The sequence below is a fragment of the Adiantum capillus-veneris genome, chromosome 22 (genome assembly GCF_014529385.1).
Source record: "Adiantum capillus-veneris isolate H3 chromosome 22, ASM1452938v2, whole genome shotgun sequence".
Classification (NCBI taxonomy): domain Eukaryota; kingdom Viridiplantae; phylum Streptophyta; class Polypodiopsida; order Polypodiales; family Pteridaceae; genus Adiantum; species Adiantum capillus-veneris.
This window is the reverse complement of record NC_140952.1, coordinates 113,544,724-113,569,483: the sequence shown is the minus strand read 5'-3', so window position 1 is coordinate 113,569,483 and position 24,760 is coordinate 113,544,724.

Below are 24,760 nucleotides of genomic sequence, written 5' to 3'. Positions count from 1 at the left end.
TAGTCATCCAGAGGTGGAATGCATTGACATTCTAGTTCCAATGAATCTAGAATTTCAACTATCTCCAGGAGCATATGCATTGGAGCGCATGTCTAGAAACAAAGAAGAGACAATGTTTTCTCGAGGATGGAAGTTTGCAGAATCAAATCCAAATATCACAGCAGATCAACTTCAAAGCTCCATCATTGCCACACTACAACGAAAAAAGGTGAAAGCTTCACGACCACCATCCACAAAGAAGCAAGCAAAAGTGCAGAAAGTAGAAGCTAAGCGAACTAGCTCCATTTTGGATGTAGACAAGGCATCTTTGGCATCCTCATCAACAGAGGGTTCAATGTCAAAGATGAGAATTGTGGATCCAGATGTTTTAGAAGCTGAGGCCATGAAAGGACAAGAAAAAGATACAGGTGGAATGAATAAGTACATAAATTATTTTCCTTTCCAATATAGGGAATTTGATATCCCTATTCAAAATTGTTGGCTTGCTCCTGATCACTATAATGCACGTATTATGGATAAAAAACACGCTGAAAGTGTGTTATTTGGATTTTCACGGAGTACGACCAAGCCTGCAGCATGTGCATATTTGATGCCTGTTCGAAATGCAAAATCAAAGAAGGGGACTCCTTTGGCAGTAGAAGAGGTAGAGGAGCAAAAAATTAAAGATTATCATTATTGGATTCTTGATGGGCAGCATTCAATCTATGCTGCAAAAGTTTTGCTTCACAATGAACAAAACAACAAAGAGATCTTTGAAAGACTGATTAGCGTGTATAAATTTAGAAAGGCTCGCATTGTTGTGAATGCTCCTCCATTTGTTGCAACTGCTATATCTGCCATTGCAAATGAGGAGGCTCAGGCATTGTATGTCAAGCAACCTTACAGCCAAATATTGAGACATTTACGGAGTCAATGGATCTTCTCAGGACGACCACCAAAGGCAGCAAGTGGAATTGCAGAGGGACATGCATCTCGTGCCGGATGGGATGTAAGTTATTTTCTTTGTCTTTTTGATAGTGTTTAATTAACAAATCTTGCTCAATAGTTTAATTATTTCTCTATTTCTTTTTAGGGTTTTCTTCGATTGGCAAGAATGAGTGCAGCAGCAAGTTGGATTGCTAAACAGGCACACATGGTCACTACTCTGATTTAGTTTATGATTGCTGGATAGAAATCATTGAAAATCTAGAAGAGGAGAATAAGAAACCCCCAACAACTGTATTTAGATATCTTTGTGGCCTTGAGGAATCAGAGGTAAAGACTATTCAAGAAGAGATTAGAGATGAGAAGATTTTACTGTCAAAGAGTGCAAAGGATGGTGATGCAACTGACATGTATGATCGAATCAAGCAGTTGAAGCAAGACAAATTGATTCAAGATGCACTTCTTGAAGGCTTCAACAATTTGAATGAGTCTTCACCATGTAAAGACTGGGAGGAGGTGGTCAAAATGTATAACATCAATGATGTTGTTTATAAAACAATTTTAATGCTATGCGAGGAATGGATCAGATCTAGTTTGACGCGTGGAACAAAGAAAATGGCTTTTCCAGATGGAGCAATAAAATACATGCAATGGGCAATTCACCTTCAAAAGGAGAAAACTGAGCCTAGAGATTTGCCATGGTCAATCTATGTGGTGAGCCTACAAATGGAAGGCAATCTCTACTTGATGCGCCACTTCAATAATAAAGTGCCTATTGGCTTATGTGTTTTAGATATGACAAAAAACGTTGGAGGCAATTTGAAGTGGAGTGAGGAGACATTTAACAATGCTTTGGATGGGATCTTGGCTATTGCTGGAGGGTCAACAGATCCTGGATTTGTCTTTCTTGCATTTGTGGATTTCACTAACTTCACAAAATTGCAATGTGCCTTTCACGCCATGGGAGATAATTTGAGCTACCATTGTTGTGGTGCATTGCATCACTTTCCATCAGCTCCTTGCAAAGGAGCAATTCAATTCCTAACAGTTATTGCCTTCTTGGGACAAGGCAATGCATTTGAAGACCTGAGAAGAAGATCAGAGGAACATCCCATGCCAATTGATTGTTCTCTTCTTCAAGTAGCAGATAACGATATGTCAGATTTGCAATATTTGGAGGCCAAAAAAAGAGCTTTGGTCAAGCACTACATTCGTACATATTGTTTTGAAGACCGCAAGCTTGTTGATGTTTTTGGTGATGGCTCCTTGGTTGCACAAGAAGGAATACAACAGAAAAAAGAAGTCATCTGCTTAATTGATAGTGTGGAGGAGGCAAAAAGCATGGAGACCATGCTGCTAGACTTTGTTAAGTCTCATGAAGATATAGAAAAATGGGCTGGACTTCAACAATCCACTTCGCAATCAGGCGACATTGTGCCTGTTACAGAGGAGTGCTCTCCACAAAGAGAAGAAGAACAACAACAACACCATCCTCTGTCAATGGAGGACTTTTTGGAAATGGAGACACGTATGTTTTGAGTTTCTTGTGCATGTTAGTGTTTCTTGTTACTGATTTGATACTCTTAATGTTAGATTTTGCTTTATATAGTATTGATTGAGCTTGTATTTTTTATCTCAAGCATTCAAGGTTTGAATGTAAATAGTAAATTACTTGAGTTTTTGAATGGTGGATCTGTAGACTAAAACTAAAACATTTAATACTCACAAAGACTTAATTACTTAAGAGCTTGAACTCAATAAGTTTTGGACCTTTTATCAATACCCCCTTGATATGATACATTAGATCGTAGCATGGTTAAATGGTGATGCTTCATAAATTGAACCTAGCTTAGACAGGTGCTGGAGCCTAAATTTAAACTAACCTTGCTAGAAGGGAGCTTATGTTTGGACTTTGAGAGAAATAGCATAAGTAATCAATTAGAGCATAGATTAGACATGTGGTGGTGGCCGGCCTTAGAGACCAAAATCTTAATGAGCTTGGAAAGGTATTTAAGTACTGCAATTTACTTAGTTTTAGTACTCATTAAATGCATAGCTTGACAAAAGGTGGACCTTACATGGATCCTAATTTCAAGAGGTGTGGTAGACCTTCAAAACAAGCTCATATAGCTTGGACATGTGGTAGACCTTGCATGAAGACTAGTTTAGACAAGTGTGGTACACCTTGTAACCAACACCCATTTGTTATATTAGCTTGGACAAGTGGTGGACCTTGCTTTTATGTTTCAATGGAGCATATTTTGGACAGGTGGTAGACCTTGTTTCTCTCCATGCTTCAATGGAGAGAAACTTTAGCTTGGACAAGTGGTGGACCTTGTTTTTATGTTTTAAAGGAGCATATTTCGGACAAGTGGTAGACATAGTTTCTCTCCATGGTTCAATGGAACCCACCTTAGACAAGTGAAGTACCTTGAAACCAAACCCCCATAATACAACCTACTAAATAGGTTGGAAAATTGGTGGGATATGAAACCATCCATGATAGAGCATAGTATAGGTGAAAACGTAGTGGTCCTTATATCAATTACCCATGCATAGCTTGGACAAGTGGTGGACCTTGATTCTCTCTATGTTTCAATGGATCCTATCTTGGACTAGAGATATATCTTACTTAGTTCCATGCTTCAATGGATTGTAGCTTGGATAAGGAGTGGAACTTCAAACAAAACTCCACAGCATAGCATATATTAACAATTCATGGGTTTTATAGAGATTGTCCTGCCTATTTTGGAGAGTTGGTACACCTTTATTCTCCATTCTTCAATGGATCTGAGGTTGGACAAGCGGAGCTGGAGAAGTGGTCAACCTTAAAATGAAACCTCCCATGCTACAACCCATCATAGATCGTATATGTAGTGGACCTTGAAACTCTTTTATGTCCCTAGCTTAGAGAAGCATTGCACTCTTGATTATCTCCATACATGAAGGCAAGGTTGGACAAGTGGTGGACCTTCAAACCAGAATCTCTATGCAATAATAGGCAAGTGGTGGAGCTTGTTTTCTCCTTGTTCCAATGGAGCCTAGCTTAGACAAACAATGGAGCTTGCTTCTCTCCATGTTTCAATGGATCCTAGCTTAGAAAAGTGGTGGAGCTTTGCTTCTCTCCATGTTCCAATGGACCATAGCTTAGACAAGTGGTAGACCTTGAAAAACACCCCTCGTATACAACATATTATGGGGTTTTCATGTTTCAATGGCTCCTAGCTTGGACAAATGGTAGAGCTTGCTTCTCTTTATGTTTCAATGGATCCAATCTTAGCCAAGGGGTGGACCTTGAAACAAGAATCCCCCCCCCCATGTACAACGTATTATGGGTTTTGAAAGCACTGGGAGAAAATAATAGCTTTGATAAGTGGTGGACCTTGCTTCTCTCCATGCTTCAATGGAGCCGAGGTTGGACACATGTTGGAGAGAAGATGGTTGCCCATGAAATAAGACCATGCATGCTATAATCAATCATATGTTGTACACATGGTGGACCTTGCAATTGTTTTATATGCCTAACTTGGACAAGTGGAGGACCCTTGATTACCTCCAGATATCAACAACAAGCCAAGTTTGGACAAGTGTAGTACCACCAAACCAGAATCTATATGCTACAATAGAGTATAGGTAGGACACGCGATGAACCTTGATATCAAACCATCCATGCTACTAGAGATGATAGGTTTCACATGTGGTGGAACCTTGTATCAATGTTCTATGTGTAGTTTTTGACTAGTGATAGACCTTGAAACTAATCCCTCTAGGCTACAAGAAAAAAGAGATGGATGAGGAGGCTAGACTACTTTTGTTGCATCAATGCATCCCATGTTACCACATATACTATAGGGTTCTTGGATAAGTGTTGGATCTTGTGTCAATGCTCCATGTCTAGCTTGGACAAGTGGTGGACCTTGGTTCTCTCTATGCTTCAAATGGGCAATAGATTGGAGACACAGTGGCCTTTTTTTTCCAATGATTTTATTTTTTGGAAACCTTGGAGGCACCATGTAAGAGGCACTCTAAGTCTTCCATACAATGGACCTATTGGACTATAAAATAATGATATCTTTCTTTGATATTGTCATTATTTTATGCATAATATTTTCTTCTTTTTGCAGACACAAAGGAGTTAAGTGATATAAAATCTAGATGTATTTCACACTATGATTGGCATGAAGATCCTTTTGGGACACCAACTTTTCCTATTCCCAAAGATGTAATTTTCCATATTAACGGTGTGGATTTTGAAGTGCGACTTTCATGTATTGAAGGAGCTGGTTATGGGCTATTTGTGCATACTACCCTGGAAAGTGGTTTGACTATTCTAAACTATGGAGGGCATAAGTATAGATTTCAAGACTGGAAAAAGATATGCAAAATATTTCCAAGAGCTTATAAATATTCTCTTCTAGAGGATCCAAACATAGAAGAAGAGGAAGATCAATCATACATTATTGGTTGTGTAGAAGAAGGAAACGTGTCGGGCTATATAAATAGTTCTCACAGTACAAATGTCTGTCCCAACGTACGCTATACATTTGATCCAAATTTGCCACCTTGGCATAAATGCACCTCTTCACACATCAAGTCAGAAGAATATGGCCATGTATGCATTGAGACTATTTGTCAAGTTGAAGCAGGAGAAGAGTTGTTTGCTGACTATAACTTTACTTGACATTGTAAAGTATTGTACATGGATGGAAATCTCAAGTACATGCATCATTTTCATTTTTCATGGATGAAATCTCAAGTGAATATAACATTTGATTATTGTTTAGTTTATGCTCAACGAGAATCTAGAGTGCTCTTATGCTTTGTGTGTTGTCTAACATATTTGACTACCTTGGCCATAGAATCTTGATTCTACTCTAGATTTGTGATAAATCTTACCAAAATTTAATCAATGTCTAGGTTGGACAAGTGGTGGGGCTTCAAACATTACTGTCTTAAACAAGTGGAGTTATCTTACTTGAATAAGTGGTGGCCTTTGAATCCAAATCTAAGCCAAATCTCTAATTATTTTCTTGTAGTCTAGGTTGGACATTTGGTGGACCTTGTATCCATGTTTCCTCAACAAGGGTGGCTTTTAGTTTTCACTTTAAGTACTCATCTTTAATAAAGTGTAGGATGGAAAATGTTGAGTTAGTAGATTGTATTTTAGACAAGTGGTGTTTGGTGTACGAATGCTGAAAATGGTTGCAAGGATTCTAACAACGACTTTACCTTAAATAAATTTCTTACTAGGAGTTCTACATATAAATATGGTGAATAAAATTCTAGTGGTTTTGAGATACCATTTGTGTGTGTGTGTTTTCTTAGATTCACAAACTGGGATGGATAATGCTCCTATGGTTCAGTCAACAACTATAGAATCCATAGATTCTATGGTTTCTAAAGTGCCCAAGATGGATGATATTTCTATACTAGAGTCTAGTGTTGTGCAACTTGAGCAAGCTTCCAATAATGAGAACCAAGAAATCGATGCTTCAAAAATGCAACATACATCAAAAGAGACTGAAAAGTCCACTCACGAGCTATTGCCAATTGGTACTACGTCATGTAGCGTAGATGTTGAGAAATCCATGCTTACAATTATATTGGATTTAAATGGTCTATTGTTGAAACGTTCCCTCAACCATCCTCACACCACAACTCAGTGCAAATGGATTCAAAAAGATATATTATACTCAGGCCAGGTTGCATCCAATTCTTGAAGACTATTTTACAAAGGTTTAATGTTGCAATTTGGTCGACAGCTACTAGGAATAATGTGTATCAAATCCTTGCAGCACTAAACAACTTAGCTGAGGATACATTGCCTTTCTTTGCAATTTGGTCGCAAGATGTTTGCTACACCGCTCAAACTCAAAAATTGTTTAGACCCGACAATCCAAACGTTGAGGCAATGTTCAAGCCTCTAGCCAAAATTGCCATGGGGTTTGAATGTGATCCACAAAGAACAGTGCTTATTGATGACTCTCCTTACAAGGGATGTATTTCACCAGCAAACAATTGCATTTTTCCACCACAATTTGATGCTGAGAAGATGGTTGACAATATGCTCTTGGAGGAGCTACTGCCATACTTGATTCAGCTTGATGAGAGAAGGGATGTGCGTGATTTAATTGCTTCTAATCGTTATGGACAACCTATAGTGACAAATGATAGTGAATACAAACAAATCATGGAGTATTGGAAGCAGAAAAATGATGTTTGGTCAGCTAAGGTGTTCTTTACAAGAAGAATACCACCTGCAAAAGGTGACAGAGATGAAACTATCATTGAAGATGCAAGTGACACAAGCCACCGCAATGAAATGAGAAGAGCCCAAATACAAGAGATCTTGGCAAAGGAGCGTACACCCATTGAAAGCATGAAGGCGTCACAATTGACCACTTTAGCTAGGCAATTGGGTTGTAACACAAAAGGAGTTTTGAAGGCAACCACAGCAAAGGCTTATATAAATAAGGTGAAAGCTGAGAACAATCTTCTAAGGCTGGATAGAAAGCAACCCTAAGGTACTAGTGACATGTCATATATTCTTGATACACATGCTTGAACACTCATGTGCATGGTATCTAACAAATCTTTCTTTTTATTCCTTCTTGCAGGATCTTACAAAGGATACTACTAGATGGAGCTCAATCAATAGAGATTTTGATATTTTTGCTCAAAATAATGAAGCAGTCACCTACATTTTTTGTTTATCAATTTCTTGAGAGACTTTATTTTAGTTTGTAATCATCAAATGAAATGAAAAGTATCGTCTTATTAAGATTGTTGATCTTTTTCTTGTTCAAACCTTTCAATTGTGATTTATAGTTTTGTTAGCATGAGATTGTGCTTTTTTAGTTTGAAAAAAACTGTCAAAGATCCAAGTCTTTTTGGCTTTACTTAAGTTATTAATTGTGAAAGATCCAAGTTTTTTTGCTTTACTTAAGTTATTGATTGCCTATGTAATAGTCCTTAAAACAATATCGGATGGCTTTCTTGCTCCCATGTCTCACATTGGTCTTTAGGTAAGACAAGTGGTGACCTTGAAAGTATGGTCTCATATCTCGATCAAGTGAAGAGACATGAAGCTTAAATATCACTACTATGTATCTAGTGTTAAACTCCATCGAGACAAAGACTAGATAGCCAAATTGCAGTCGAGTTTAAGTGAAAAATCCATTTGAGCTAAGGTAAAACTTATAGTGCCTCATTTTTCTAGGATTCTACCCCATCAAGGAAGTTATAATCTAGCACAAACCAATTAAGACTCTTTTGGAGCCTAGATAGGACAATTCGTGGAACTTATGAAACTTATTATTGAGTTAGAGTCTAGTTAGATAAGCAAAAGATCTTCAAACCAGCACTTGGTCTTACTATTCAATATTCAAAGTCCCTTGAAGCTAACAAATTACATACCCACTTGTAACCTAACTAATGAGTAATTATATAGATCTAAGCAAGTATATATAATGAGTCTTCAAACTAATAATCCAAGGGAAGAGAGTAGCAAGGTCCACTACTTGTCCAAGCTCAGCTCTAGACAACATAGAAAGATGCTAGTTCTACTAATTGTCTAATTATAGGCATGGAGAAATGATAGAAGGTTGACCACTTGTCCAACCTATCATCTCTAGTAAGATGGGAGGTTTGGCCTTAAGATTCACCATGTAACCAACCTATACATCATTGTATTATGAAGAGTAAAAAAGCAAAGCTCCACCACTTGTCCAAGCTAGTTCTAAAATCCACATGGAGATAAGCAAGCTCCACCATTTGTCGAATCTCTCTTCCATTAAAACATGAAAAAACTCATCTATGTTGTACAGGGGGACTTTTTTCCAAGGTCCACCACTTGTCCAAGCTAGGATCCCTAGTAGCACGAGTGGTTTGGTCTCAAGATACACCACTTGTACACTCTATGTCATTATATTAAGAAGAACTATGTATTAAGGTCCACCACTTGTCCAACCTATAAGGTTATATCTTAAATGGTATCCTTTCTCACCACTTGAAATGCCCATGATATGTTTTACACGGGGGTTTCATTCCAAGGTCCACCACTTGTCCAAGCTAACTCTATTCAAACATAGAGAGAAGCAAAGGTCCACCACTTGTCCAAGCTAACTCTATTCAAACATAGAGAGAAGCAAAGGTTCACCACTTGTCAAAGCTAGGCTCCGTTGAAGTATGGAGAGAAGTAACCTCCATCATTTTTCCAAGATAGGTGCCATTCAAACATGGAAAGAATCAAGATCTACCATGTCTCCGAGATTCTAGGCTCCATTGAAACACCCTAAAACCATGATATTTTGTACATGGGGTGTTTACATTCAAGGTCTACCACTTCTCTAACGTATTATACCTAGTAGCATGAGTGATTTGGTCTTAAGATTCACCACTTATCCACTCTATGTCATTATATTAAGAATAACTGGGTGTTAAGGTCCACCACTTGTCCAACCTATAAGGGTATATCTTAAATGGTATCCTTCACCACTTATCAAGGTCCATCACCACTTTTCCAACCTATAAGGTTATATCTTGAATGATATTTTTCCTCATCACTTGTAATGTCCATGCTATGTTTTACAAAGGGGTTTTGTTCCAAGACCCACCACTTGTCCAAGCTAACTCCATCCACCACTTGTCCAAGATAGGCTCCATTGAAACATGGAGAGAAGGATGATCCACCATTTCTCCAAGATAGGTTCCATTGAAACATTGAGAGAAGCAATCTCCACCATGTCTCCAAGCTAGGCTCCATTGAAATACCCTAAACCCATAATTTTGTACATGAGGGGTTTACATTCAAGGTCCACCACTTGTCCAACCTATTATCCCTAGTAGCAAGAGTGGTTTGGTCTCAAGATTCACCACTTGATACACTCTATGTCATATATAAAGAAGAAATATGTGTTAAAGTCCACCACTTGTCCAGCCTATAAGGTTATATTTTAAATAGTATCCTTTCTCACCACTTGAATGCCCATGATATGTTTTACATGGGGTTTCATTCCAAGGTCCACCACTTGTCCAAGCTAACTCTATTAAAACATATAGAGAAAGAAAGGTCCACCACTTGTCCAAGCTAGGCTCATTGAAACATAGAGAGAAGGAACCTCCACTGTTTCTCCTAAATAGGCTCCATGAAACATGGAGAAAATAAGATCCACCATGTCTCCAAGTTGCTAGCTCCATTGAAATACCCAATACCCATAATTTTTTGTACATGGGGGGTTTACATTCAAGATCACCACTTGTCCACCTATTATCCCTAGTAGGTTTGGTCTCATGATTCACCACTTGTCCACTCTATGTCATTATATTAAGAGGAATTAGGTGTTAAGGTCCACCACTTGTCTAACCTATAATGTTATAGCTTGAATGGTATTTTTTTCTCACCACTTGTAATGCCCATGACATATTTACATGGGGGTTTTGTTCCAAGGTACACCACTTATCCAAGATAAATCTATTGAAACATAGAGAGAAACAAAGGTCCACCCACTTTTCCAAGCTAGGCTGCATTGAAACATGGACCTTAATACCAAATTATTTCTAGTAGCATGAGTGATATTTTGTACATGGGGCGTTTACATTCAAGGTCCACCACTTGTCCAACCTATTTCCCTAGTAGGTTTGGTCCCAATTTCACCACTTATCCACTCTATGTCATTATATTAAGAATAATTGGGTGTTAAGGTCCACCACTTGTCCAACCTATAAGGTTATATATTGAATGGTATTTTTTCTCACCACTTGTAATGCCCATGATATGTTTTACATGGGGTTTTTGTTCCAAGGTCCACCACTTTTCCAAGATAACTCTATTTAAACATAGAGAGAAACAAAGGTCCACCACTTGTCAATCTAGGCTCCATTGAAACATGGAGAGAATGATGCTGCACCATTTATCCAAGATAGGCTGCATTGAAACATGGAGAGAAGCAAGCTTTACCATGTTTCCAAGCTAGGATCCATTGAAACACTCTAGGGGGTTTATTTCAAGGCCCACCACTTGTTTAACCTATTATCCCTAGTAGCATGAGTGGTTTTTGGTTTCAAGATCACCACTTGTACACTCTATGTCATTATATTGTGTTAAAGTCCACCACTTGTCCAACCTATAAGGTTATATCTTAAATGGTATCCTTTCTCGCCACTTGAAATGCCCATGATATGTTTTACATGGGAGTTTCATTCCAAGATCCACCACTTGTCCAAGCTAACCATATTCAAACATAGAGAGAAACAAAGGTCCACGACTTGTCCAAGCTAGGCTCCATTGAAACATGGAGAGAAGGAACCTCCACCATTTCTCCTAGATAGGCTCCATTAAAACATGGAGAGAAGTAAGTTCCACCATGTCCTCAAGATGCTAGGCTCCATTGAAATACGCAAAACCCATGATATTTTGTACATGGGTGATTTACATTCAAGGTCAACCATTTCTCCAACCTATTATCCCTAGTAGGTTTGGTCTCACAATTCACCACTTTTCCACTATATGTCATTATAATAAGAGGAATTGGGTGCTAAGGTCCACCACTTGTCCAGCCTATAAGGTTATACCTTCAAAGGTATTTTTTCTCACCACTTGTAATGCCCATGACATGCTTTACATGGGGGTTTTGTTCCAAGGTTCACCACTTGTCCAAGAAAATTCTATTGAAACATAGAGAGAAACAAAGGTCCACCACTTTTTCCAAGCTAGGCTCCATTGAAACATGGACCTTAATACCAAATTATTCCTAGTAGCATGAGTAATATTTTGTACATGGGGGGTTTGCATTCAAGGTCCACCACTTGTCCAACGTACTTTTCCTAGTAGGTTTGGTCGCAAGATTCACCACTTGTCCACTCTATGTCATTATATTAATAATAATTGGGTGTTAAGGTCCACCACTTTTCCAACCTATAAGGTTATATATTGAATGGTATTTTTTTCTCACCACTTGTAATGTCCATGATATGTTTTACATGGGGATTTTGTTCCAAGGTCCCACCACTTGTCCAAGCTAAATATGTTCAAACATAGAGAGAAACAAACATGCACCACTTGTCCAAGGTAGGCTCCATTGAAACATGGAGAGAATGATGCTCCACCATTTATCCAAGATAGACTCCATTGAAACATGGAGAGAAGTAAGCTCCACCATGTTTCCAAGATGCTAGAGTCCATTGAAATACCCAAAACCCCTGATACTTTGTACATGGGGGGTTTACATTCAAGGTCCACCACTTGTCCAACCTATTATCCCTAGTAGCATGAGTGGCTTGGTCTCAGGATTCACCACTTGTCCACTCTATATCATTATATTAAGAAAAATTGGGTTTCCATATCTAAATGGATCTTTGCTTGGATAAGTGGTAGACCTTGAGACCTAAATACCCATTCTACACTAGAGCATTGGTTAAGCCATATACACTTCAAGCATACCTTTAACAACAAGTAGTAGTTATTAGTTGACTTAAATCTAGTTGAACTCCATGGTATTGAGACTAAGAGAGAGTGTAGCATAAAAAAGAGTCAGGATTTTAATTTGACTTTCTTTCTATTAATGAGTAGATCATAGATGGATTTTGGTATCTAATAAAACCTTAGGGTAGACAATGTAAAAATCATGTCTATTGTTGTGTTTGCATTAAGTGTTCTTGTTCTTTAATTTCAGAACCATTACAGAAAAATGGATTGGCTATATGCTGGCATAAATTGAAGAAAACTATTGAATTACCCATCCAACCTCCTCCAAGACCTTGTCCAAGAATGAATCACCTCCTTATCACCTACCACTTGCTTTCAAGGACATCAAAAGAGTACTTATCTTGGATCTAGAGGGGTTACTTCTCAAGACAGTTGAAATGAAACATGGAGATTCTATGCCATCTTGGGCTCAACACATGCGACTTGTGGAGGACAAAGATGAAGTTTATCATGTGGTGCGACCAGACGCACAAAGTTTTTTGGATTTTTGTGCTGAATACTTTGAGCTATGGATATGGAGTTGCTATAACTTAACAAGGGTGCAACGCATCACACAAAAGTGTTTTCCTGAGCAGTATACCAAGTTCAAGGTGTTTATGAGTAACAAAATTGCCAAAATCCAAATATCATGTTAGGATTTACAAGGGTTTATCACAAAAATCTGAGTGATATTTGGAAGATATTTGAGGATTTGGATGCAAACAATACCTTAATTTTTGATGACACTCCATATAGGGTGATGTGGAACATGCCAGGGACATATCTTATATTTCCAAAGATGTGGAGGCAAACTTCCGAGCAACTTCAAAACTTCTTGCAGAGAACCATAATTCCATGGTTGGTAGGATGGTTGTATGCAAGAGATAAGAGAGTCTATACATATAACACAATTGTAAATCAGTATAGTGATTCTGAGACAAATTATGTCCTTGGTGTGTACTTGTCAACACGAAAGCATTGAATAAATATGGCTATAAGATGCTTTTTTTATTCTAGTGTGTATCTTTCAACATTTGTATAATTTGATATAGTCTTTTTTTTTTTTATAAAAGGTGTGTCAATTTTATGAACACTTGAATGGAGTGCACCCTACTCTAAGGGGACTTCAATGTACTATTGGAGTGCATCCTATTGTAAGGGGACTCTGATGTATTGCTAGAGTGCACCCAAATTTTTGGGGACTCATTTTTTATTTGATTGGGGCCTATGTTGGGTCATATAGTAAAAAATTTCATTTTTTGTCAATTCATATCGAGGTTGCATTTATTTGGAACTATGAAAGAATTGATGTTTGATGTCAAAATAAAACTTGTAAGTGTGGATCAGAGAATTCATGGACTTTAAATATGTGAGAGGGATCTTTTTCTTGGGCACAAATGTTTGCTTCAAGAATTTTGTCATTACATACTTTATGTGAAAGAGTTTTAGAATCTAAAAGACTTTGAAAACAAAACTATGGAATCTAAGTGCATGTATTCTTGAATGGCTTGAAAGTTGATGTATACATGCATGTCGCCTTGATGAAGATTTAGATCTGACAAGATGGAAAGATATAATTCTTGGACGTTACCTTTGTCAATTTGGTAATAACATATTTAACTTTCTTTTAATATGGGTGGAAAATATATTATTATGTGCATTTGGAAAATATATTATTATTTGCATATTTAACTTTCTTTTAATATGGGTGGAAAATATATTATTATGTGCATTTGGAACCTAATTGCTTGACCTTCAAACCAAGATTCCTATGTTATTTTTTCATATACTTTTTTATACTGAATTAAGATTGTGGATGCAAGGTCCACCACTTGTTCAAGCTAGATCTAAGAAAGTATATATACTGAGTCTTCAAACTAGTAAACCAAGGGGAGAGAGAAGCAGGGTCCATCACTTGTCCAAGCTCATCTCTAGACAACATAGAGAGATGTTATGTCTACTAATTGTCCAATATAGTCATGGAGAAATGATAGAAGGTTGATCCACTTGTCCAACCTATCATCTCTAGTAAAATGGGAGGTTGGCCTTAAGATTCACCATGTAACCAACATATACTTCATTGTATTATGAAGAGTAGAAAAGAAAAGCTCCACCACTTGTCTAAGGTAGTTCCAAAATCAACATGGAGAGAAGAAAGCTTCACCATTTGTCCAGATAGGCTCCATTAAAACATGGAAAACCTCATATATGTTGTACATGGAAGCTTTTTTCCAGGTCCACCACTTGTCCAAGCTAGGATCCATTAAAACATGGATAGAAACAAGGCTCCACAACTCGTCCAACCTTTATAGCTGCAAAGTGTACCGGTTGTCTAAACTAGGCATGGGAAAATAATAGAAGGTCCACCACTTATCCAATATATTATCTCTAATAGCATGGGAGGTTTGGTCTCAAGATTTAGGAATTGGCTGACCTGTATTTCATTATATTATGATGAATTTGGTTTTAAAGTCAACTACTTATCCAAGCTATAAGTTTATATCTTGAATGGTATTCCTTCCCATCACTTAGAAAACCAATGATATGTTGTACATGGGAGGGTTTGTTACAAGGTCCACCACTTGTCCAAGCTAGTTTCATTGAAACATGGATGAAGACAAGCTCCACCATTTGTTAAAGCTAGACTCCATTGAAATCTAGAAAATCCATTCTATGTTGTACATGGGGTTTTTGTTTTAAGGTCCAACACTTGTCCAAGCTAAGATCCATTGAAACATGGAGTAGAGAAACACTCCACCACTTAGTTGGTTTATTTTGAAGATCCACCACGTGTCTAAGCTAACTCTATTGAAACATAGAGAGAAGCAAAGGTCCACCAACTGTTCAAGCTAAGCTCCATTGAAACATAGACAGAAGCAAGCTCCACCATTTCTCCAAGATAGACTCCATTGAAACATGGAGAGAATCAAAGGTCCACCATTTCTCCAAGCCAAGATCTAGTTGTCCAACCTATAAGGTTATATCTTAAATGGTAATCTTTCTAATCACTTGGAATACCCATGATATGTTTTACATGGGGGTTTTGTTCCAAGATCACCACTTGTCCAAGCTAACTCTATTGAAACATAGAGAGAAGCAAAGGTCCACCACTTGTCCAAGCTAGTCTCCATTGAAACAAGGAGAGAAGAAAGCTCCATCATTTCTCCAAGATAGGCTAGCATGGATAAGTGCACCTTGAAACCAACCTTCCTATGAGGCAATAGAGCATATGCTACATATTTTATGTATGCCCCATGCCTCAAATTAAGAAGTTATAGATTAGAAGTGGACCTTGCTTAAATGTCACATGCAATAAATTAAGGAAAAATAGCCAAGTGGATTGTATTCCTCAATGGATCCTTGCTTTCACAAGTTGTGAACCTTGAGTCACTTTTACATTAACTTGGACAAGTGGTGGACCTAGAAACCAAGCTCTCCATGTTGAGATAAGTTGTAGGTAGGACATTAGAACATAGACAACGATAATGGATGCAATATACTCCTCTCCTAATAATCCAATTGATTGAAACCATGATATTTTAGTTGTTTTCATTGTGTATTGTATGTGCATAAAGTGGAATGAGACCTTAAGAAAACTCAAATTTTTGACAAAATCTCTATATTTTATACATGATATATTGAAAGTTGTCCAACCTGGGAATTGGGATTTTCCCACTTTACCTAATATGGTCTTTGAGTGTGAAAGCAGAAAAAGTGAGACAGATAGCTCCATCCTGGAGCATGAGGCAAAATCAAAAACGAAGGAAGTAGAGCAACCACAAGAATATGTCATTATTGACATACCTAAAGAAACAACAAAAGCTGTTTCAAAGAAGCCGACTCCAGAAAAAGTGCAAATGAAAGTAGATGAAGGAGAAAAGATTCCAAGTTCAATGGAAAATCTTCAACAAACGCAAGATCAAAAGAAGAACAGGGACAAGGAAGAAGATGGACAATCTCCTACGATGATCAAATTCAATTTATGCAAACAAATAGGGCTCAAGGTTACATGTTCGGCCGCAATTGATCCTTATGCTACTAAGAATCTAATGACTTATGGAACGTGGATCATGATGGGAAAGCCACCAATCAATGAGCTAGAGAAAACAGTTTACACAAGTTCAAAAGTGCCGATTCCTAGCTTTGGAGTGGCAAAAGCTGTGCTCAAATTGAATACTGGGGAGTATAAAGATACTTTCCACATAATCAACTCCCATCATATCAAAGAGAGTCTGGTCCTGACAGAAAGATAGAGGAACGTCTTCTTTTGACAACAATCAAAAGCCACAACAACAACACCATCAAAAGCCCCAAAAGCACCTCAATTCAATGCAAAAAAGGAGCAATGAACCATCATGGAGAAAGGTAAAGCAAAGGTAAACACTGAAGTATATCAACCTCGCCAGACGACTTTACCTTCAACGAGCTTCCATCAAATTTCCTATGAAGCCTCTACATCAAGAGCCACACCATCAACGATGCAATGAAAATCAAAGAAAAAAGTCTATCAACCAAAGTTTCCATCACAAAAAAGCATCCAGAAGAAGCCGAAGAATGTCAACCAAGTGTTGGTATCCAAAGAGCACATCCAAGTCAAAGACCCAGTTTGGATACATGAAACACGGGTTCAACCACAACAACAAAAGGTGACAGGGTGGATAGCATCAAATGAGTCAATCACTGCTCAAGGCTACTTCCAAGGAAACACTAATGTTTGGGCCAAAAAGCCTAAAGTAACAGCTTGGACCTACCCACCTCAACCAACGAGTTCTACAAGGAACAAGACGCACTATCAACGGAATACAAAATACTTAGGCAAACGAAAAAACACCAAAAAAAGGCAAACAAAAAGACCTTCCAAGCGAGCAACGCGAAAAGTTTGGGTACCGAAATCAGACTCCAACGAAGATACCCAACACAAACAGGTGAATCAGCGGATGATTCCAGTGAAGCTACTTGAAGCACAAGGAGTTTATGAAGGTAACACTCCAATATGGTTACCAAAAATTGTAGCTCAATCGGGAACAACGAAGAGAAATCAAGCAGCACAAGCTTCTACCCCAAAGCAAGCAATGACAACCAAAAGCCGACAGAAGCCAATTACAACCAAGGCTGGTGAAATCTACAGATGGATACCTTGTCATCAATTACAAAATCAAGGCTTTTACAATGGAAATCATCAAGTCTGGATACCAAAGCCTAGTGTCCATCAAATTATAGAAGAAGATAAAATGCCAAAGACGGTCACACAAGGACCAAAAACAAGATGGGTTCCAAAATTGCTAGTGGAAACTCAATCACAAAGAACCCACACCTCTCGACAATCTCTTCTCATGGAAATTAATGCAAAGGCTACATCAAGCCCTATCAGAGCTGAAGGACTTGTTTTACAAAGAAGTATCAACATACAACAAGCAAGTCAAGAGGAGCCAAAATATGCCAACCTACTCGACAAAATGGTGGCATCCAAAGACTAAAGCAATGATAGAGGCCTTAATCTCAAGAACTTATGGCATTGGGTTTCAGGCCATGAACATTAGGAAATTTCAGAGGTCATTTGGAGGGCCATATGAAGAGAGAGAAAAATAGAGCGCGTCCAATGAGCATGAAGGCTATGTTACGTAGGAAAGTACGTGGAAAGACTCAAAAAATAGGAAAATAGCATAAAACTTTCACGAATCTAGGATTGTAGCATAGTAATTTCCTTCCTTTTACCGAGCTTTTAGGTGCTTGCATGTGGTCCCACTTCTAATATTCTCTTATGGTCATTAACGTACCGGAGGGTGACCATTAAGCCCGCACAAGATATCGGAATTCTAAAACACTTTCCCTCCATTAGAATGCTTTCAAAGTGAATCTCCCTCCATTAAAGCTTTTCTCTGAGAGCTATGGCATCCACGTCTTCTCGCCCAAGAGGCTCCAGGTGTTTACTGTCTCTCACACCAACAACCAACAACTGCACTTTGCCTAGAAGGCCAAGTAGTAGCATATCCTCAATTACAATACCAGCTTCAATAAGTGCAGAGAACCAATGGGTTGGACAAAGGATAAACAAAGGTTCATGGGTCCTCATGCAACCAAGAAGACCCAAGAGGTCTAGTGGTATCAACGTTTACCGCTCAGCATGGAAGGCCAGAGTGTTGGATTTCAAAGTTGAAATCGGCAAAAGATCTGTAAAGGAAGTTCTTGTTCAGCATGTGTTTACCCATCCTGAGGTGATAGCAAACGGTGAAAATGTATCAGATATACATCAACCACGTTGCAATTGTAAGTACTCTTGACATGTGAACTTACTGATACTCTCATTATAACTTTTCTTATATATTTTGCAATGTTTCTCCCGCTTGTTATGAGCAATGTCTCCATTCTTCACAGCTCAATTACATTAGATTTGTCATTTGTACTTATTGATACTCTTAAGTTTAACTCTTCTTATATATATTGCAGATGTTTATCCCTCTTCTTATGAGCAATGGGAGCCTGTGGAGTGCATAATAGGCCTCTTCCATGTTGTTCATGCCCACATTGGTTCTCTACAGTATTCAGAGAGGAGCAGCAAAAGACTGGCTGATGAGGGAATCTTTTTTTATGACCACTTTTACCAACTCAGCTCAGGGAATAAGAATGGCATGTTGGTGAAAGTGCCTCTACCAATCGATTGGAACACTGTGGACTGGCCAGTTCCCGAGGAAACAATGGTGGAGGCAATGCGAAGTAAGCTCTACAAGGATATACAAAGGTCTCTACGTAGCTCTATTCCTACCAAACTGGTTAGAATTGCAAACTTCTGTCCTGTTGCACTCTTCATAGAGCTGTTTCATAGCTACAACATCCGAGTTACAAAAACTATGTTCATGTGCAAGTCATTTCAGCAGTCATCCTGTGACAAACTTCTTGACAAAGGATGGTATGCAAAGGAAGAGATTGGTTTACGGTGCGAGGTCGCGCTTGATACTCTAGTTGTCAAGTACATGATTGCAAGCCAATCACTGTTACTCTTGTTTTGGTATATGCGATCACTAATGCTCAACGGTAAGTACATTCCTATGGACCAGGTTTCTGCAGGTTTGGAAGATAATCCTGCTGTGGATGTGGAAGTGATTGATAAAGAGCATGGCCTACTATTGGTGGTTACAATAAGGGAGCTATGCAGTCTTCAGCATTTGCGGCATGACATCATTGAAGAGTCAATGGACAAGGACCTATCAGATTTTTCCTTTTTCCTAGCTGGCCGTAAGGTGATGCGGCGAAGGGAAAAAGATATTTTGTGCAAAGAGTTGGATGGTCGGGTTGAAGTAGTGTCAATGTAACAGATATTCTTGTGAACCCAAGTGTATACAAATGACTTTCAAGACATGAAGTTTATTGAGCTCATTTTTCAATTGTGCCCTGTGAAAAAGTGTGCTTGAAATACATTTCTTTACCACGTCAAATCTCTCTCTCTCTCTCTCTCTCTCTCTCTCTCTCTCTCTCTCTCTCTCTCTATGTTAGACAAGACAAAGACATGATAGAAGAGTCATCTTAATTCATTAGAAAGTACAAACTCGTCCGTGAACAATGGACTGAGATACAATTTCTGTAAGTATGGAATCAGAATGTCTTCAAGGTAAAAATCGAAGGAATGCCCCTCGAAAGAAGGTGGTGAGACAATTGTTCCCGGCGGATTTAGTTCTCCCTTTTCAGGAGTATCATCAATTAGTAGTGTATTAGTTGCATCAAAGGGTACACCGATTTGGCTAAACGGTTTGTACAAAAGAGGTAAGTGTGGTTTTTTAGGGTGGTAGTGGCCCTCAACGGTAACGCATTTTCTTTGATCATACAAAAAGGCAAAATCTGACGTGTGAGCGTGGCATACACTGCAAACTATTGCAACTAGTGGCGACAAGTTTTGCCTTTGCATTGAAGACCATATGGCAACTCTGAAGCGCGGAAGAAGAAACTGAATAAATTCCTTGGTTCCTGGACGAACCACGACTCGACAAGTTCCCATCCGAAACGTTTGCAAATCCTCAAAGGGTCCTCTGTCACCGAGAGGCACCCGCATCAGCAGCAATCCATTGACGTCCAAGATAATCAACCTCTGTAAAAGTTGACAAGTACATATAAGTAGTTAGAAGCTGAACATATTTTGCCATACTTGAATAGACATTACCGGAACAACCGTATCTACAGGTAGCAAGGGTCCATACTGGGTCTCTGTAGTGTTCATGTCGTTGTTGCTCTCCTCTGCTTTATCTTCATAGTCATCATTCACATCTTCATCAGGGGTCTCCCCCATGGCTCTTTCTGCCTCATTCAAGGTTTCCTCCAAGGTCTTTTCCTCTCCCTCGGTTGATCGGCTTGCCTCATACATCCTTGCCTGATCCATATCATTTTGCTCATCCCTAGGCCTGCTTTCCTCATCCATATCCTTTTGCTCATCTATAGGCCTGCTTTCCTCATCTTGGGTTTCAGCCATAGGCTCTTTTGGCTCCTCCACTGGCTGACTTGGCTCTTTCATTGTCTCCTCTGGTTGTACCTTAGCACCTTCCATATGCTCATTTGACCTTTCCTCATCCTCGGCTCTTTCATCTTCTGCTGATATGACCCCCTCTGCCTGTTGTGATTCCACTGTATCGGATGTAGGGGTTTGTCGTGGTGGCACGTCATGTTTTGTTAGATCAATAGTGCGCTCATCCAAGCCGCTATCTTCAAGCTCTCTAGGGCTAGACATAGTAAGCAGGTGTTGTATTAAACTTACCTGGTATCTTTGCAAATAATCATATGTGTAGTTTTTTAAAGCACTCTGCAAAATTGAAAGACCACATGGTGAGAATTCTTTTATAGACTAAACCAAAACTAACTGAATGCATTGCCAAATGGGTACCTTAGTCATGAAAGGTTTTAATGCAAAGTAGCTTTGCAGGACATATTCTGCATGGAGAAGACATCTCCAGCCGCAAGAATTTCCATCGGTTTGATTTGGGACAGGTACTTCTTTGATTGGGGCCTTGTATAGTTCATACCTTCCACATAGCTTGCCATAGGCAAGCAACAACCTCTTTATACAACTGCACAAAGCAATGTCAAGATGTTAGCATGAGGCTTCAAATTTACATGGATATCTATAAGAAACACTTTCTGATACAAAACACTTACAGCCTAATTTCAGGGTGGGTTCCTTTTATTGAATTGAACACCCACACTGCTGGTTGGTCAACATCAAGACATATGAGACTCCAGTGATGGTTGTTCTCATATGGAAAGATGATCACAGTAACTTCCAGCATAGCACAGTGGAGAAACCAACTCTCAAAGGTCCCAGATGGACTGTTCTTTTGTCTAATAATCACTGACATTTGTGGATCAAGAAGAAACACCTCTGTGTGGGTGTGCAGTGGGAGTTGACTTTTGATCAGGCTGCAGAGACTCTACCTGAGTTAGCAAACCTATTATCTGAGTTTTCAAAGCTAGCAAGATAGTAACACTTACTTAAGACAAGCATAGATAATTGTGTCTGAAATCTGAGCATCTGGATTCTGCAATAAATTAATGTCCACTTTTTCCAGAGCTAGCTTTCTGGCTCCATCTACAAATGGTATCCCTGCAAGCAAACCATCCTTCATTGAAAGTAGAGTTTCTTGATTGCTTGCCTCTATGGACAGGGTCACATTGCACTCTGTTTGCCTCTGGGACTCCACTGCTACTTTTGCTTTCTCCTTAAGCTCTGCTTCCCTCTTGTCCTCTGTTTGGCGAGCAATAGTCTCTGCCCTTGCCCTTGTATTCACATCATGTGTGACATCTACAACTGTGAGTTGTGGCACTAGCTCCGGGGGGTATAACAAAATTTCCCTCATTTTCTTATCCTTGCAGACATTGGGGACCAGTAGTTTGTCATACCTCCACCTTATTCTTTTCAATGTCTCACTATCTTTGTCCATTATAGTAACCCTGTGGGCATGGGCTGCAACAATGGTCATGTCACTGAAGTACTCCAGTAGGAAGTCCTCTGCTGCTTCCTGTAGAGCCATTAATGCCACCACCTTCCACCTTTTGGTGCCCCAGGTAGCTTCATCACATATGGACCTCACCATCCTCTGGAAGGGCAGCTTTGGTATGCATAAATCTCCACATTTCTGTGCCTTTTTTATTTCTCTGAAAAGTCCCATGCAGGTTTGCAACTTCTTCATCCTTGGCCCTTTCAGAATTTTATTTGGTTTTCCAGGTCTCTTCTTTGGGGTTGCAGATCTGCTACTTGATTTAGATGCTAATCCTGGTCCCTTGCCTGCCTTCCTTGCAGTGGCTTTTGTTCTAGCCATTTCACTGTACACCAAAAGAAGAGTCTCTCTCTCTCTCTCTCTCTCTCTCTCTCTCTTCTCTCTCTCTCTCTATTTAAATATGCTAAGCTATAGAAAGGAGAGAGAGAGAGAGAGAGAGAGAGAGAGAGAGAGAGAGAGAGAGCCCATTACTAAAGACGCGTGCGGAGCACGTTTTTACCTCAACAAACACCTCCGCGCGCCGTTAGTATAAGGTAAAATAAATACACACTCTCTCTCTCTCTCTCTCTCTCTCTCTCTCTCTCTCTCTCTCTCTCTCTGTGGTCAATGCACAGTACTAACGGCGCGCATAGAGACATGCACACCGGTTATGCCTCTCTACGCGCGCCTTTGGTATAGAGAGAGAGAGAGAGAGAGAGAGAGAGAGAGAGAGAGAGAGAGAGAGAGAGAGAGAGAGGGTATGCGTGTGTGTGTGTGTGTAAGTTATATTTGTGTGTGTATGTGTGTGTGTGTGTGTGTTTGTATTTTTAAGATGTGTGTGTGTGTGTGTGTGTGTGTATGTGTGTGTGTGTGTGTATGTGTGTGTGTGTGTGTGACTGTTTGTGTGGGTTGTTTGTTAAGATTGTGCTTGGTATTGTGACAGAAACAGAGATAGAGAGATAGAGGCAAAGGCAGAGGGAGAGGCAGACCTTCGTTATGTCGATGGGTCGGCTTGCTGTCGGAGACGCAGACGACGACTCTTGCACACACACACTCTCTCTCTCTCTCTCTCTCACTCACTCTCTTTCACAAGGTGTGGTTTGTCTCTCTCTTGACCTCTTTATATGACGTACAAAAGTATACGGTCTCAATAATGACCACATGTGTGACAACATGCAAATATACTCTAATTTATAGTGACACGTGGGGCGCCGCCGTGTGTATCCGTTATAAGTGTGATTTTGAGAGAGAGAAAGAGAGAGAACAATAGAGAGAGAGAGAGAGAGAGAGAGAGAGAGAGTGAGAGAGAGAGAGAGAGAGAGAGAGAGAGAGAGAGAGCCATAGAAAGAGAGAGAGAGTGATAAAGAGAGAGAGAGAGAGAGAGAGAGAGAGAGAGAGAGTGATAGAGAGACAGAGAGAGAGAACAGATTGTGAGAGAGATAGAGAGAGGGAGAGACACAGATTGAGAGAGAGATAGAGAGAGGGACTCCTTACTCTCAGAGAGAGAGAGAGAGGGAGGTAGAGAGACAGAGTCAGTTTGACACACAAAAAAGCAATGGAGGAGACACCTCCCTTGGAGTTCCTGCAAACCCCACCAACAAAAGGTGATCTCTCACTCTTTCTCTCTGTATTTCCAACAGTTGGTACAAATTGTGTGTGTGTGTGTGTGTATGTCTAAACAAAGAAAAACCCAGACTGTTGTTCAACACACACACCTCAACACATACTTCCATAGACAGAGACACAGACACACACACAGATATATACACATTCTCTCTCTCCCTCCCCTCTCTGTACACGTTACTAACGGCGCGCATAGCCAACCAAACACTGGCTCCAGCTCTCTCCGCGCGCCTATAGTATAGTTATGACTCTCTCAAAAGGCACTTTTACATCTTTACGTGTCTTTCCCTCAATTGCACTTAAGGCACGTGGAGAGAGTTGCAAAAAGCACTTTTCCGTCCTTGCGCGCCTTTAGTACAAATAGACAAATACAAAGAGAGAGAGAGAGAGAGAGAGAGAGAGAGAGAGAGAGAGAGAGAGAGTCTGTGTGTATTTTTTTAGTGTTCTTTGGAGAGAGAGAGAGAGAGAGAGAGAGAGAGAGAGAGAGAGACTATGTGTGTTTTTGTTTGTGCTTTGGTGAGAGACAGATATATATATATATATTTATATATATCTGGAGAGAGAGAGAGAGAGAGAGAGAGAGAGAGAGAGAGAGAGAGAGAGAGAGAGAGAGAGAGAGAGAGAGAGAGATCATGATGGTTTTGGTTTTGGCAGAGTTGTCATGTTTCTTGATGGTTTTGACTTGTCATGTTTCCTGATGAATAGGATTAAGGTCCAGTAGGCAGAAAAGGCTGAAACCTGATCCAGAGCTTGTGCCAGGATTTCAACCCTTGCAGGCTCAGTTGCTTAATGT